The sequence below is a fragment of the Myodes glareolus genome, chromosome 11 (genome assembly GCF_982192425.1).
Source record: "Myodes glareolus chromosome 11, mMyoGla1.1, whole genome shotgun sequence".
In the NCBI taxonomy this organism is placed as follows: domain Eukaryota; kingdom Metazoa; phylum Chordata; class Mammalia; order Rodentia; family Cricetidae; genus Myodes; species Myodes glareolus.
The window spans coordinates 54,083,514-54,100,276 of record NC_142036.1 but is presented as its reverse complement, the minus strand read 5'-3'; the positions used below and the strand labels follow the sequence as shown (position 1 = coordinate 54,100,276).

General features: G+C 43.9%; 1 pseudogene; it reads right to left on the bottom strand.

Annotated features, from left to right (window-relative positions):
- Positions 1–11,637: 11,637 nt before the first annotated feature.
- On the bottom strand, positions 11,638–15,439 carry LOC125387834 (serine/threonine-protein kinase RIO1 pseudogene; annotated as a pseudogene).
- Positions 15,440–16,763: the final 1,324 nt, after the last annotated feature.

Below are 16,763 nucleotides of genomic sequence, written 5' to 3'. Positions count from 1 at the left end.
AGTCAATGCATACCCTGTGGTCCTCATCATCCCTAAAACGATGAAGGTTACCAGTGCTACCCAGTGGGTCCACGATGCCCAGCGAAAGGAGACTGTAGAGGAAAATGTTAGATGGATCATAACCAGGTCTTCCACCGTATTTAAAATAGAACTGACACAGCCCCTATGACTGTGATTATCATATTTGGTCTTCTTTGTTTCCCCATGGTAAAGGCCCATCACCCCCAAAAGCCGAGCCTCTTGGTATGAAAATTAAGAAAGACCAAAACAGGGGAGATTGTCGCCAATGTACCCACTGAGACCCAATCTACCTTCCAGTATATTTCTGTAAAATATCACATCCTGAGGTAACCTGGAAAAGAGGCCACAAAGGCGTCCGTTCCTGGAGCTGTGGGTCCACTATTGAGGAAAAGGGGCTCCAATCTACCCAATAATATGCCTGACCTTCTGACGGTACCGAGCCACCAAGCGCCAGGCAAATATCATTGTGCTCCAAGAGGTTGCAAAATCAAGTCTTCCTGGGGGCATGGCGACTCCTTCACAGCCCTTGAAAGGAAACCTTCACAACCTACCTGTGGTCTCAGGCAATACAATCCCAGACTTGTAAAGGTTAGGACCTGAAAGGAAGTAGAAGATCATCATTGGGAAACCAGCAGAACGTGGGGAGTCTATTTCCCTTCTGAAAGCCCTAATATACTCCTTAGCTGAGCTTGTCCTGAGAATCCCAGAGGGCTGAACCTCCCCTTCATGAAACAAGAAGGTCTCTATATTACACTGGGAAAAACTGGTTGCTTCTAGGCCAACCAGTCAGGGATAATTATAGAAAGTTTGGCCATGGTCAAAAGTAATCTTTAAAAAAGAAAGAACACGAAACTAACCTGGCAGCTGGTATCAATCCTTGTTCCCCTGGTAAACTAGTCTACTTCTTCCATTGCTAGATCATTAATCCTTCTGTTCCTAGCCCTCACTATGGGACTCTACCTGCTCAACTGCGTGCCTAACTATGTAAAACAAAGAGTAAATTTTGTCAAGGTGTTAATGTTGAGGGTATGATAAACCCCTGCCCTAAGATGAGTCCACTATTTGTCTCATGCCCATAAAACCATTGGGGAATGTAACTAGCCCCCAGCTCTTAGCACAGCCAAGCCTTTATCAGTAGCACAGTTCTGGACTTGGAGTCCAACACATAGGCTACAACCCCTGCTGAACCAGAAGCAAAGACCTAATCCATCAAAGACCTAGCCCAGAGTTCCAAGAAAGCCCTTCAATGTACTAACCTTGCGTTTCTGCTTCTGTAGTTCTGCTTCTTGCTAACTGAAGTGTGACAAGCAGGATGGGGGTTTTGTGCATGGAAGACAAAGGGCCGTAAGACTCAGGGCAGCGTGACTTGGGCAGGTTCCCTGCATAGCTGCTGACTGGCCACACAGTCTTTCCTGCCGACTCTAAGAGAGTCTGTGTAGAGGTCTCTGGTAGACGTACCTCATAAAAGTACGTTTATCAAGTTTATAAGTGCATCATAACGCTTTATCAGAATACACCATCATTTGGTCAGTAGACGTCAGGATGCGGGTCCTCTTCTTTCCCTTCAGAAAGGAATCTAAAATAGATCCTGCATCCAGTTGTCATTGTTCCTCGATCTTTTGTGATCTTAGTATTGCTGGTTTTTATGGTGCTGATGTTTTTGACCAAGAGTTCTCTGGTACATAGACTAATTGCCCCACCCACACACACATATGACTTCAACCATCTGTGTTCAACTCTGAAGGCCACGTGACAAAGAACATGGGGCAAACATGTTACCTTCAAAACATGTTTATGTTACAGCAGAACGTCACAGATGCGATGAAGGATCTTCACGTAGGAAAATGAACTGTCTGGGTTACCAAGGCCGACCAGCCACGGCTCCTGGCGAAGATCTCCTCAGAAGGGAGGAGCATCAGAGAGATTGCGCAAGCTCAGAAACAGAGAGCAGACTTCTGGAACTGCCGCCTGCAAAGATGGAAACAGAATCGTGAGCCCCTCCTCCCTTCTTCTGTGATTCGCTTTCCTCGGTTTGTGTTTGTCCGGTGGTTCTTTTTATTAGATTGAGCTTTTTTTGTTCGTTTGTTTTGTTTTTAGTTCTCAGTGTCAGGATGTCCTAACCAGAGGCACGTGGGGTTAACTTGTCCTCATGGTGGGGTAATTTTGACCACACAGTCCAAGCCCTATATAATTATGGAGTTTTCTTTTGGTTTTTCACTACAATTAATCAGTGGTCTACTCCTCGTATGGAATTCCCCTTAGGCTTAGCGCCATCAGATGATGTTTGTCTGGGCCAGGCTTCCCTGTGGTTGGAAATGTTGATTATTCACCTCCAAGCTCCCTGCTTGCCTGGAATCCATTCATAGCAAGCCCCTTCCACTTCTTCCTTCGACTCACCTGTCATCCATTTTTACACCAGTTTATAATTTATATTTAATGACTTTATGACCAAACTGTTCCATATTTAGTAAGGACACCCTCCACCCACCCCATCTCCCAGCTTGCATGTGTGTTCTTGTAATATGGTCCCACTCATTTGTTTTTCCCCTAAATTTCTGAAATGGCAGTTTTCCAGGTTTACCCATCCTTCTGCAGCCCACATTTTCTTCAAGGAACTCTGAGCCCTTTTAATAGGAGATGGCAATATGAAGCACTATTATCTTTGCTTCTGATCATTTGCAGTGGAAACTGCATTGTGTGCATACACACAGCACATGTGCACTCCAATGTGCAAATGCACGTACCCAAGAACCAAACAAGGATATCAAATTCTGCATTAGAAGTGATATAAGCAGGTCAGGGAAAAACAGGTAACTGTAAAGAATACTTAGAGAAATGATAGATAGGTCAATATGCTGTGAAGGGAAAAAAATGAACACATAGCAGAAAAAGTAAATCCAAATACACATAATTTTCCTTGAAGGGAAGTCAGAAAAGTGTTAACGAAAGACATCATGCTGAGACAAGGTGTCCATTAGTTTGCCATTCTGGCCCCACTCAGTCCTCACACCTGTACTGGCCTAAGCAGCACCAGTTGGTTATCTCAGGATTCTGTCAGTCATAAGTCTGAAGCGGATCTCCCTGGAGTAAAAGGAAGGTGCCAGTGGGGGTTTCTATTCTGGAGACTCTGAGAGCAGATGTGTTTCCTGGCCTTTACCAGCTTTAAAAGGCCATCTATATTCCTTGACCTGAAAACACCTTTTTTTCCTCATTCCCAAAGCCACCATGGGCACACTGAGCCTTTCTTATGCTATGGTCATAAGGCCCTTCCCTCTTTGCCACGTCCAAGGCTACAGCATAGTCCCTGTTTTAAAGACACCTCTGTTTAGGTCCAGGAGACAAAATGAAAACCTCTCGACTCAGCCATGATGACCTTAGTCATGTCTGCAAAGTCCCTTTCTGCATGGGAAAGGGCAGATTTACATGTTCCAAGGGTCCATGAGACCATTAATTCTTTCTACCAAGAACTCTCAGACCAAATAAAACTATACATTTCAAAGACTCTTTTAGTTAGAGATAAAATTAATACAGATCAGAATATCAAGACACGTATTTTGATGGAGCTTCTTAGCTCTAAATGGAAAGAAAAAATAGTCAGTAACCCCTACGATTGTGTTTTTGGTACCCAAACTATCCCACAGAGCAACATGTATGGCCACAGACATCCTCTCGTCTCGGCCTGCTCAGCCTCCGGGCAGAGGTTGCTCCATCACTTACACATTTACTGAGGCTTAACCTGACAATCTGGCTGCAAGTGTGAGCGAACTGAGAAGAGAGGGAGGCTGCTGTTTTGTCAGGGGCTCTCACAGCAAGCAGGAGTCCCCAGGCAACTAGTCAGTAGGCCCTGCTTCATGAGAGCAGACGCCTAAGGCTTTACAACGAACGCCACATCATGCAGCCCCCACGCCCCACAAGCTCAAGTCTCACCGCGTCCTTAAGCTTCAGTGCTCACTCCGGGCCACAGAGCCTCCTTGCTGCCTCTTGACTGTGTAAACCTCAGAGCTTTTTCTGGGTCATTCCCTCAGGGCATATTCTCCACACCCCAGTTAGCTCTGAGTTTTCCCTTTGTTCCCTTTCTGGTCTCCCTCCAGGAAGTCTCTCTCATCATGGTCTATCCTTTCTTGGTCACCCCATTTAATGACCCTCTATCCTCACAAACCCAGTATTTCACACCTCCCTCTATCCCACTAGAAGACTTTCTAAGTTACCATTACAGTTTATTTGTATATTTTGTATATTATCTGTCCATGTTCTTTCCATATGAGAAAAGGAGGATTTATAAATTTTGTCCTAAAGTCAGTATTTGGAAAAAAGTATCCAGTCAGTGTGGGGTTTATGGGATTAATGGATGTATGAGTAACAACTATACTCATGTTTGCTTACATTCGAGGTGAAACATGGCTGTGTATCTGGAACGGCAGGGACAACAGGATTGGTTAGCAGTCTTCCAAGCTCCTCCTTGACTCTCACAATTATAGGACACTTGTGTTAGAGGAGCCCCAGAGAGAAGGAACGGAAATTGAGAGAGAAAAGGATGCTGTGGACAGAGGGTCCAGAGGTGGGGTAGGGGAGGATGGAGGACGGCATTTTGCTGTTGCTGTGACCTAAAGCAACTTGAAATGCCCTGCCGGCCTACTTTCCAGCCTTCTGAACACCAGTTTGAAAGAAAATGGCCCCCAAAGAGAGTGGCACTATGAGCAGGTGCCGCTGTTGGACTGGCATAGTCTTGTTGAAGTGTGGCACAGCGAAGGCAGGCTTGGAGGCCTCATATGCTCAAGTCACACCCTGTGAAACCAACCACTTCCTGTTGCCAACCTATCAAGATGTAGGACTCTCAACTCTAGCACCATGTCTGCTTGCAAGCCACCATGTCACACCATGATGATAATGGACTAAACCTCCAAAACCGTAAGCCACCCAGCTGAATGATTTTCCTTTATAAGAGTTCCTGTCGTCATGGTGTCTCTTTGCAGCCAAAGAAACTCTAACGAAGGCACCAATAGAGCCTCAAATCCTGGTGACTCTGTATCCCTCTATCCAAACACAAGAGAAAACACAAGCCTTTTAAAGCAGCAGTTTTCTCTCCCTTTCCTGGTTTCCATGGGGGTTAAGTGAGATAAAAGCGAAGGCAATTTTCATTCTCCGTAAAGCATAAGTAACGAGATCCTCTTGTTTCTATGTCTAAGTTGGAAAATAGAGTTCTAGAATTTTTTCTAACTTAAATGTTTATACTAGTAAAGTTTTGAAATCGTGTATGCACATGAGGTTTTAAATCATGTGTGTGTATACGTGGGTGTGTACGTACTCAAAGCTCACATATTTGTGTATACAGCCCAGGCCTCCAGATTCCTACGGACAACATCCTACTTAATGTCTCTCTTCGTAAGCAGGAGATATTTCAGACTCAGTCCCGCTGCAAGGATCTGTCCTTTGTGGGGTGCTCCAGTGACAGACTCTATCGCCTTCCCTTGTCACATGACACATACCCTCTCAGGTAGCCACTCGCCCTGACTCTGCCTTCAGAATTGTTCTGTTCTTATAGTAGCCTTCCTGTCACCCTGGCTGAAGTTTCAGCATTTTCTGACTGCCTTCCTTCCTAACTGGTTTCTTTCTCAGTCTTGTTCCCCTGCAACACCACCACCTCCACCATCACCTCCACCATCTCCACCACTATCACCTCCACTACCATCATTTCTACCACCACCTCCACCGCCACCACCTCCACCACCACAACCTCTTCTTCCTCCTCTACCACCACCAATACCTCCACCATCATCACTTCTACCAACTACCCCCGAGATCTATTTTCAACATAACAGTCAGCATGACATTTTCAGACTATATGTAAACTTTACTTGGCATTGTGGTAATGCCAAGTAAATGTTGGTGCACACCTGTGTATCCCAACACTCAAAAGGCAGAGGCAGGAGAATTTCAGTTTGTGACACATTTCAAAGCAAGCCTGGTCTACATTACAAGTTCAAGGTCAGGGCTACATAGCAAGAGTCTGTCGAACAAACAAAGAAACAAAAAAAACCCCCAGAAAAATAAAAGCTCATATGGCTCTATTTAAACCTTTAAATTCTCTAGAGGCTCCCAGGTCGCTGGAAATATTTTCTGTAACCCCCACAACAGACACCTTGACATTTGTGATGCATCTGAAGGCTGGCCCATCACTCTTTGACTCAGCCCCACCACTCTCTCTCCTCCTCCTCTTTTTTTTAACACAGCAGCTTCTCCTTCTCTTCTTCCTTGAATGTGCCACACACTGACCCACATCAGAGTCTTTACACTTCTGCTTCCTATGGAAAGCTCTATGCCCTCATGGACCCTTCCCATCCCTCTCCTCCAGATCTTTGTTCTAACTGCGTAGCCTTATCAGTAATGACTTCCCTTCCCACCACCCCAGTCATAGTTACAGCACACAGCCATCCAAGAAACCATACTCAGTCGCTGCTCCATTGTTTTTTGCATAATACTTATCATCATGCATTTGGCACACAGTATTTTCATTAAGTCTCCTGATCCTACATCGCCCATTAGGATATGAGGTACACAGTTTTAAAAATGAGTTGTTTTGTCCTCTGACTGTTCATTCTCATCATTTGGAACAAGATGTAGCATACTAGAGGACACTTGATAAATGCTTAAGCCTTTAATCCCAGCACTTAGGAGGCTGAGGCGGGAGGATTTCTGAGTTCAAGGCCAACCTGGTCTACAGAGGGATTTCTAGGACAGCAGGGATACACAGAGAAACCCTTCTTCAACCCCAATCCCCACCTCCCCCTCAAAAATACTCAGGCAGATTCACTTTGGTGACTTAGGTCTGTCCGTGACCTTGACCACGATCCAAACATATTCTGCAGTGTCTGGAAGATACTTCTGGGGCTTACAAAGAAAGTAGATGTTGCTAGGCAACTCTGAATCTCTCACTAATGTACCTCCTGCCCCTGTGCACACTGACGTAATTATAATTTTGTCTTTAAAAACACTGTGCCCCCGAACTTGGGCACCAAAAGACTTTCCAAAGGTATGAGCCCTGTCTTGGTCTGGCCATTAAATAGAGGACTCAGAACTCTTAATTGGGTTAATTGGCATGGTTGTCAGTAATTATATCACATGGACTATTTCAAAACAACAAGTGTAAAACGAGCCTGTGTGAGAAAGCTCCACCACACAGAGAACACAGCCAAAGGCAACGGCGTAGTCATCAACGCCTTTGATTCTTACAAACAAAGCTGAGTAAAGGGAACTAACAGTTTAACTCAAACATTAGAACACAGGGGCTGGCGAGATGGCTCAGTGATTAAAAACATTTGCTGCTTCCTCACAGGTCTCAGGTTTGGTTCCCAGCTACCCATAACTCCGGGGCATCCGATGCCATCTTCCGAACTCAGGGGCATCAGGCACACATGTGATGTGCATATATACACACCAGCAAAGTATATATATATGGAACAGAAGAATACATCTAAGCAAAAACAATTTAATTAGAAAACAACAAAATAGAAGGAAGAGAAACAAATGCAAATAATCTAAGGGAATTTCTTACAACTCGATTAATTTCAGGGCGGAGCCTTGCCCTCTCCATATGGCCTTCTGGTAGGATTATTGCCGAAAGTCCTTTGACCCTCGGTCAGAGCTGAGTGTACTCTAACAAAGCTGCATGTCGCTCTACACTAGATGCTCAGCCAGTGTCTTCTGTTGCTTGCTGCCTTTTCCCTTTAGATGCGTTATTGAGCATCTTTAGCGTGATGTGTGCGGCCAGTTCAGTTTTGTCTAGAGCCCTTTATATCTCTCTGTGTGTACTGTGCACACACTCACTCACCCAAGTAGGTGCATGTGGACACCAAAGGTTAAGCACTTCTTCACATTAATTTTCTTCAGTCTCACTGAACCCAAGGATTGCCACTTCAGCTAGACAAACAAGCTCTCAGGATCTTCCTAGCTCTTGTAATCCCAGTGCCTGGGATCACACCCCTGAGTTTTGTTTTTGTAAGTGCTAGGTATTTGAATTCAGGTCTCCATGTGCATAGCAAATACTATATCCACTGAGCCATCTCCGTGGGTCCAGCCCCTCATCTTTTAACTGGAGGAGACCTCAGTCATTATGATAGACATTCTCACTTAAATTTATGATTTTAGAAAGGACCTAGTTCCTGCCCACTGACTTACTAATTAGGGTAACTAAGAACCATTGTCTTAATTTCCCTGTTACCCATTATGCTGCAGTAGCTTGAGCTGGACCCGAGAGATCTAGGGCATTCCTTCCATCACTTTGTTTGGTTTGGTTTAAGTATCTTTCATTGTAGCCCAGATTGTCTACAACTCCAGGAGCTCCTGGTAGTCCTCCTTCCTCAGCCTCCCTAGTCTGGGATTACAGACAAGAGCCACCACTCCCGTCAGACCCTCTGTGTCTTTAGGATGCTCCCAAGGAGGTTGCTGTGCTTCCCTGGAGGCACAGGCATCCTAGTGTGCATGAAGGACCGGGCTGCGAGGGTCTGGCCTGCCTAGAAGTAGCAGCTCCGTCCACAGACTTGGAGAAGCAGAGTGAAAGCAGGCAGGGCCTGCTGTTTGTGCTCCGGCTACTGCATCACTTCCTAAACAAATGTCTTATCGGCCTGACACCATTGCCAAATCTCAATTTGGAAGAGGAAAATACTCTCAAATTTTATATAGTATTTCCTAGAGTGATAAACACAGGATTTCCTGCATCCGAAATGATGCCAACAAATGGCATGTTTCTCCGAAGGTGGCCCAGCAACAGATTTCGGGGCCCCGTGCCTTAGGCGAAGAGAAGCTCGCTGATGGAAATGTGCAGCCAAGCAAGGGTTTACTCCCAGCTCCTCAGCTCCGTGGAGGAGACTGTGAGCTTTGCTTTCACATTGCTCTCCCCTTGGCCCCTGGAGCTGGTCGTAGCTCTTGTGTTTACATCTTTTTATCCCGCTCTGAGAACACAGGCTCTACGTTTGGGAGTTGCTCCTCTCTTCTGAGAGCTCAAGCGGGCACACAACCAAGTGGGGGATAAAAACAAAGATCTGGAATGGGCTGCCTTTAGCTACTTGATTTCAGAACTTCAGACTAGGAAGGGAGGTGTCTGGAAAGTTGACTCTGAGCTTCTCTGGGCTTCTGGTAGGAAAGAGTAAACTTTCAACTCGACAGGAAGGAACTGTGCTCTGCCAACAGCGGGCCAGGAATCCCCCCTTCTCAGACATAACTCTGCTCACACCAGGATGATCTAGAAGTCAAAACAGAAACAGTTCCGTCCCCACTTCCCATTCCTAATAATGTGCTGGTGATATACTAGGTGAGCGAAGCCGTTCCCAACCCCTCAGACTTCAGTCACCCTTTGTTTTAAAATCCTCTGCGGTGACTTGCTTCCGGGAGCATGTGGCTTCATAATTCCCAGTCCTTGGCTCAAAACCGATTTACACCTTAGTCATCTCAGTCATCGACCAGGGTCATAGTGACCACCCCAGTTTGGCACAGAACCAAAGCCAGACAGGGTGTAATCAAAATTGGACGGAAATGGGTCTTTTGTGTCGTGGTATGGACAAGAAAACAGCAAAGTAAAAGCCTGTGTCTGTCTTCGGAGTGAGCACCAGGAGGCTCTTCCTCCAGCATAGTCTCAGGTGCAGCCAAAGGCAAGAGAAAGCCGAGCACCTTGTATTATATCTGTAACAGTATCTTCGGAGTCAAGGGATACAGATCCACAGGGCGGGTAAACGCTGGTCATTTACTTTGTTGGTCACTTGGATTCTATTTAGAGTCCAGGGAAATGGATCTGTTTGACATATTGCCAAGCTTTACTGAATTTATGAAAAAGAATTCATTAAAACACAACCGTATAAATTCCTACAATTGGCACTTGAGAGGAAATTCCCTTTAGAATAATAACATTAGCTACCATTTATGAAGACCAGGCATCGTTATAAGCATTTCTCATATAAAAATATATTAAGAACTCACGGAGATGTGTTTGCTTATATACACGAGCAAATGAAGGCTTGAAAAAGGAAGACATTTAATAATTGTCATACAGAATCCAACCAGGAACTGATGAAAAACTCCAAGCTTTTAACAAACACTTAATAAGAAAACAACACACACACATGCACACAGCATGCATGCACACTGCCATTTTTCCAGTATTTTTGTTTTCTGTGTTAACACTGCTATTCCTTCTAGAGTAACAAAGCTAAAAAGGAGAAGAGAGCCTACAGCGAGTTCTCTGCGACAAAAGGCACGCTGGGCTTTGAACATGGTAATGCTCTAGCAAGGGACAGGACAGCCATGGGACCGTCACAGACTCTGGGTCAGAGGGTCTGCAAAGGTCCTCGTGTCCACAGATGGCTTTAGCTTCTGGGTGTCCATCTCTGCTTCTCCTGTGAGCTATCTAAATGTCCTGCAGATTGAGGGTAGACACAAGACGCCTCTGGCTGGCAGCGGTAGGGAACACCAGGGCCTGCCCAGATGGCATTATCTGACGACTTCTTTTTGCTCTTGCCACATAGACACCAAGAGCTTCCCAGTTCTGGTTTTCTTTCTGAAACGCAGTCTTCAGCGCTCCCAGCAGCTCTGAAAACCAAAATGAAACTGGGTTCATTCCTGGAAAGAACCTTGCTGATGGAGACATCTAACCTGAGGCTCTGCGGGAAGAAACCAGACACGTGAAGCGCTCAGCCTTCACTTCTCATTAAGCGCAAAGGGCTCGGTTTAAGTCAAGGATTTTTCAATTAAGGAAAATTTTGAAATGCCACTAACCCAGTTAAAATCCTTGTGTCTCAAGCTGGGATTGGTCAACCCAGTTCCTAAACCTTTAATTCTTGTCTTCTTCGTTTTGCAAAGGAGAAGGCAATACTTAAGTCCCTTTCATTGTGTGACAATTTGTGTTCCATCAAGAGAATGTACTGGAAATCAATGTCATTTCAGTTCACCTCCTGTTGACATGCTCTTCTTTCTTCTTTTTTTAAGGAAGTGATTTTTTTTTATTCACTACTATACCCCAGGACCTAAAATACATAAATGTGTGGTGATCAAATGAACACAACAAATGGCTGAACGTGAAATGGCTGATGAGCTGAAGTCTAGCAAGAAAAGGCAAATTAAAGACCAAGTGGAATCATATGACAAGAACAGAGCCGCTGTGAATAGCAACATCATGGCCACATGTCTTCTCTTAAGAGTATAACTCCAGGCTATAAGCCACAGCATGGTAGTCAGTTGATTTTAGACACGTCCTCGGCATGTACAAAGAAAACTAATAACCCCAAGTCTGTCTAAATGCCTTTATGCTCACTTTTATAAAGGCCGTGAATGGTCATCACATTTAAATATTTACGATGCTTCTGAAAAAGTTTGCAGGAGAAAATACATAAAAATAAAATGTACAGGGCTGGAGAGATGGCTCAGAGGTTAAGAGCATTGCCTGCTTTTCCAAAGGTCCTGAGTTCAATTCCCAGCAACCACATGGTGGCTCACAACCGTTTGTAATGGGGTATGGTGCCCTCTTCTGGCCTGCAGGCATACACACAGACAGAATATTGTATACATAATAAATAAATAAATATTTAAAAAAAATAAAATGTACAAAGTTCTTCATTAAAATAGTACTTTAATCTATTAAAAGCAGAGCCAGTGGCTGGATCCTGACTTTATAGGGTTTGGATTTTGGGGCAATCACATGGCCACACTGTAGCTGTCCCCGAAGGAAGAGATGATGAAGACTCAGGTGCAGTCAGGAAACCGCCCGCCAGCTACAACCTCTACCTGGGGTTTAGAACGTAGCTGAGGAATGTCCACAACATGGTTCTACCTTCTACTTACCTTTCTTGCCCTTGGCTGGTTTTTTTCTTTACTTTTCCTCTTCTCTCTGGTCTTCCTTGACTATCTTTTTTTCTGTCCTTTTTATCAATGCCAGGGTCAGCAGCGTGTTTTTTGCGCTGGGCATTATCTCCCTGCTCTTCGGAGTCTGTGTCAGAGCACTGGGAACTTCCAGCATCTTCTGAATCCAAACAAGTCTTTTCCTTAACTTCACCTTTCTAGGAGTGCAGGGACCTTCTGGACTCCTGACAAGTCTTTTTTCAGTCCTGTGTCAATCTAGTATAGAATATTATCTTGTTGAGTATTCAAAGCCATGTCTTCTTCCTTCAGCCTCATCATTAGATCCACATCTCTCTCATACTTTTTCACTTCATTCAAGGTTCTAGGAGTATATGCTCGTTTGAACACCTCTTCATCTGCATGATCTTGGCTAGTCTTTTCTTCCTGGTCCTTTGGGATGATGTTTTCATGGCCTTTTCAAGATAAGCATCCATGTTCTCAAGGATGCTGGAAGGATCTGTGACAAACTCGAAGAGCTCCCAACAGTTGTCATGGCGACAGCATATTTGAAAAAGAAACCATTGACATTTGCGCAGTCTTTTCTCAAGAACTCCAATGTGTGTGGGTGATCATGCTCCACAGACTGAGAAACATCAATGATGTGCACATCTCCGCCATGGTACAGCCTGTTGAATTCACTACATTTGCCTCATGTACTGAGTGACCTGCAGGTTCAACTCCCGTGCCTTCGATTCTGACAAATGGATGTTTTTCAAAAATGGTACAGTTATGTCATCTTTGTCAATGAAGCCCATGAGAAGAACATGACGTCTTAGCTTGGTTGGTTTTGGACATGGTATGTTTGCTGTTGTTAGCCTGGATAAATTCCTCATTTCCTTCTCTGCCCATGTCTTCACCATTTTTATAGGGTTTCTTTTACAATAGCCATGACGAAATCTAAATTCTCCCATTATATACTTAACACGATCTTTGAACACCAAAATAGAAGTTTTGTATATTTTAATTGCTCTGCTCTCTCCACTGGCTATGGTAGCATAGTATGCATTAGCTTCTTTTCTGGTGTTAATACAGCCATGTATCTCTGATATGTCTTTATTATCCAACATCTTGAATAAAATCATTCTTGTCCTGGGATCCAAACCCTGTTCTACGGTTGCTCTGTCAGCCTTGTCTTTAATGCGATACGATTCTGCTTCTTTTTGTCTAGATTTTATGGTGACTTTTTTTAAATGACAAAATCAGTAACATTCAATTTATTTAGACTGATTTTATTTTCAAATTTTCACAAGGAATTGTCAAGTGGAGTAGACATTTTGGCAGAATTGTAGTTAGAAGTCTGACAATTTGCCTGAGGGTTACTGCCTCCATTCCCGGTACAACCCTTGGTGAGTTTTCCAGGTCCATCATCCCAGTACCAATCACTGTCATGATCATAGTTGTCTTCCTCATTGATCTCACCTTCATCCTTCATCTCTGTACCCTCATTCTGAAGGTTTTTAAGTAGCATGTCGTCTTTTGCTTGAATTGACTTCACTTCCATGCTTTCATGGGCTTCAAATGCCCGTCTGGTGTATCCGCGTCATCGAACTGCCCAGGGACCACTGCGACCATCCTATCCCGACGGCAGAGAGAGGTAGCCCTCAGCGCCTCACAGGCCACAAGGTGAAGAGATGGCTTTTCACGTGATGAACCCAACGGTGTCTCTGCGATTCCTGCCTTAAACAAATCACTTGGTAACTGCCAGGCCCAAAGCAGCAACCAGGAGCCGTGGAGTTACAGGATACACCATTTCTGTAAACAGGCCACCAGCTAGACATGATTTTCAAACCTGGTTCCAAATCGCATCTGAACTTTCCTTTATGCATATCAGTATTAATTAGTAGGCAAAATGAACAGTGGATGGCACATTTGTATATGGACATGCTCAATGTTAATAACCCTTTATTATTTGTATTCCATGTCTGCCAATAAAAGGTTCATTCAACATAAATTTATAAAATTTTAAGAGACGACTTCAAAACCCAAGCACAATCTAACTGAAGATGTAGGGTGTAGCTCAGTGGTAGGGACCTTAGTTGGCATGTATAAAGTCCCTAGGTTCAACCTCTAGTGTTACCAAAAAGGAAAGAGGTGAGAGAGAGAGAGAGAGAGAGAGAGAGAGAGAGAGAGAGAGAGAGGCTGGGCTCCTGAGATAGACCCTTTCTCTTCATATACCATGGCCATCACTCGGTATAAAGGGAAAAGATTTGGAGCTCTTTAGGAAGTAGAACCACCAATGTGGTTTATAAAGTGTTTGTTTCAGACTCACTGGAGTCAAATATCTGACAGCAGACACCTGTTTTCTCAAAGTTATGTGAAGACTGAAGGCTTCCAGATAATTGGTTACATGAGAATAGGGGTGAAGAAGTCCCATATCCCAATGGACAGCCCGAGAATGTGGTGACCCTGGGGATGGCTGCCAAGAGAAGAACAGAAGAATTCTGGAAGATAGATTACAACTCACCGTTTTAAACCCGGAACAGAGTTTCCATGGGGAAGCACGTTGGGATGATAGCCATGTCTTCAGATTTTGCCTACCAAAGGTTCTCAAACTATTGTTTGCCTAATCCAGTAAAGGTGTGTTTGGAAAAGCATAGTAGGATTTCTAAATGCAGGTACCACTTTTGAGGTGGCCCTCACTCTATCTTCAGAGAGCTCCTTTGCGCCCCTAGATCTCCCTGGAGAACTCTTTCAGGCTTTATGTACCCTAGGTGTACAGACCTCGGGTCACTTGGAATGCAATTATCATAGGAGCTTATCAAAAGAAAAGTTACTGTCCCCCATCCTAGTGCTGGGCCTCCCAGCGTGCTGAGCAAGGCTTCTGCCACAGAGCTACATCCTCAGCCAGCAAACACCCCCTTCTTTCTTTTTTCCTTTGAGTTACTCATGATGACCTTGAATTCACAGTCCCCTGCCTGGCCTCCTGAATAGCTGGAACTACTTGCTTGCATTAGCAGGCCCAGCCAGTCTGATCTTTGAGGTAGACTTTTCTAGAAGTAATCCAATGACTATTCTAAGCTCCCCAGTGGTTCAGGGGAATACGTGTATTGCTCCTACCTCCTGATTCCACCCAAGCCCCAGGCTTCTAAGCCTGCAAACTGGCTGAGTGCAGCTCCAGAGAAACTGAAAAGCATGGATACAATTTTCTGAAGATTGGGTGACAGTGTCTCAGGAGTTCTTGTTTCCCCCATCTCTCCCCCACCTCCTGGCCCTGTCTCACAAACTTCTCTTCCCTGCAGGGACATAATCATTTTTAACAGTGGATTGTATTTCTCTTCATATAGAGTTTTTTTGTTGTTGTTGTTGCTTTTGGAAATTGACATTAATATTTTGAACGAGTTTCACTCCTTTATTTTTTATTATGTGTAGGTACGTCTGTGTGGGTTGAGTGAGAGTGCAGTGCCCTCAGAGGCCAGAAGAGGGCATCAGATCTCTCAGAGCTGAAGTTACAAGTGTTATAGCTCACAGTGTGGGTGCAAGGAGCAGAAATGTGGCCCCGTGGGGGAACAGCCGGGGCTCTTAGCCACTGAGACATCTCGCAAATCCCCATCCTATCTTTTTAACTTAAAAAATATATGCTCTAATTTATAGGGATTTTTTTTTGTGACAACCGAATTTTAAATACCTAAATTTTTTGGCAGTAAAATAGTCCTTTAATACTGTTTTTTTTTTTTTTTTCTGTCCCATACCAGGTGAGTCTTCTGACATGGGACAGAAACCTTGGATTTTCTTCTAACAAACATTCTTGGGAGTTTGGAGAAGGAGAGAGCAATGCTCCGACACCAAAGTTAGCTTTAAATTTAAGAGAATTCAGACCAGAAAAAGACAGTTTGCCTTATATGTCTGTACAGAACAATAGAAACAAACATTTGGGAAGGTTTATGATTTTTTTCCTGTTATAAATGTGTTATACCATTAAGCCAGTTTGCTCTTTTCCTTAGGACATTTTCTCTGGATGATTTGTCCTTTTTCTTCAGAGGTCTTATTGATCTAGTGCTCTTCAGATTCTTTAGTTGAATGCTTTTATTCTCCTGGAAAGACAAACAGAAAACCTGCCCCAGTCCTAACTTTGGGGAGTTTCCTTCTTTTGGAAGGAGATGTCTTATCAAATGAAAGACATTCATAAGTCTTATCAGTTAATTTAGATGGCGTAGTCTTGCAGTTGATGAACTATTGCATCTCCTAATCCAGAAGCATCTCCTGTTCAAATCTAATCTTTATCAGTCTTTATGGTATGCATAGCTTTTCTTCTCCTATGGAAACAAAAGGAATTGAAGAATAGATGATTATAATTATAATTTTCCTTAGTTGTGCTAAAAGATAAAGTAGATATAAATGCTGTAACTGTAATTCTTGCTTGATACCTTTCTTGTTATATGTAATTTTACTATGTTAAAGTTAAAACCTTCCTTTTTATTTAAACAGAAAAGGGGAAATGGTGTGGGAAGTCATTCTGTACATGTGTTGCTTTTATTGGTTAATGAATAAAGAAGCTATCTTGGGCCTGCACATGGCAGAATAGAGATAGGCGGGGGGAGGGGAATCTAAACTGAATGCTGGGAGAAAGAAGGCAGAGTCAAGAGATGTCATGTAGCTCTGCCAGAGAGACACCAGATAGAACCTTGCCTGTAAGCCACAGCCATGTGGCAATACACAGATTTATAGAAATGGGTTAAATTAAGATGTAAGTGCTAGCCAATAAGAAGCTAGAGCTAATGGGCCAAACAGTGATTTAATTAACACAGTTTCTAAGTGGTTATTTTGGGGCTGGGAAACCGAGAACAAACAAGCGGCCTCATACAACAGTGATTCAGCCAATGAGCTCTTTACAGTATGGCATTCCCTTGCCTCCTCCAATA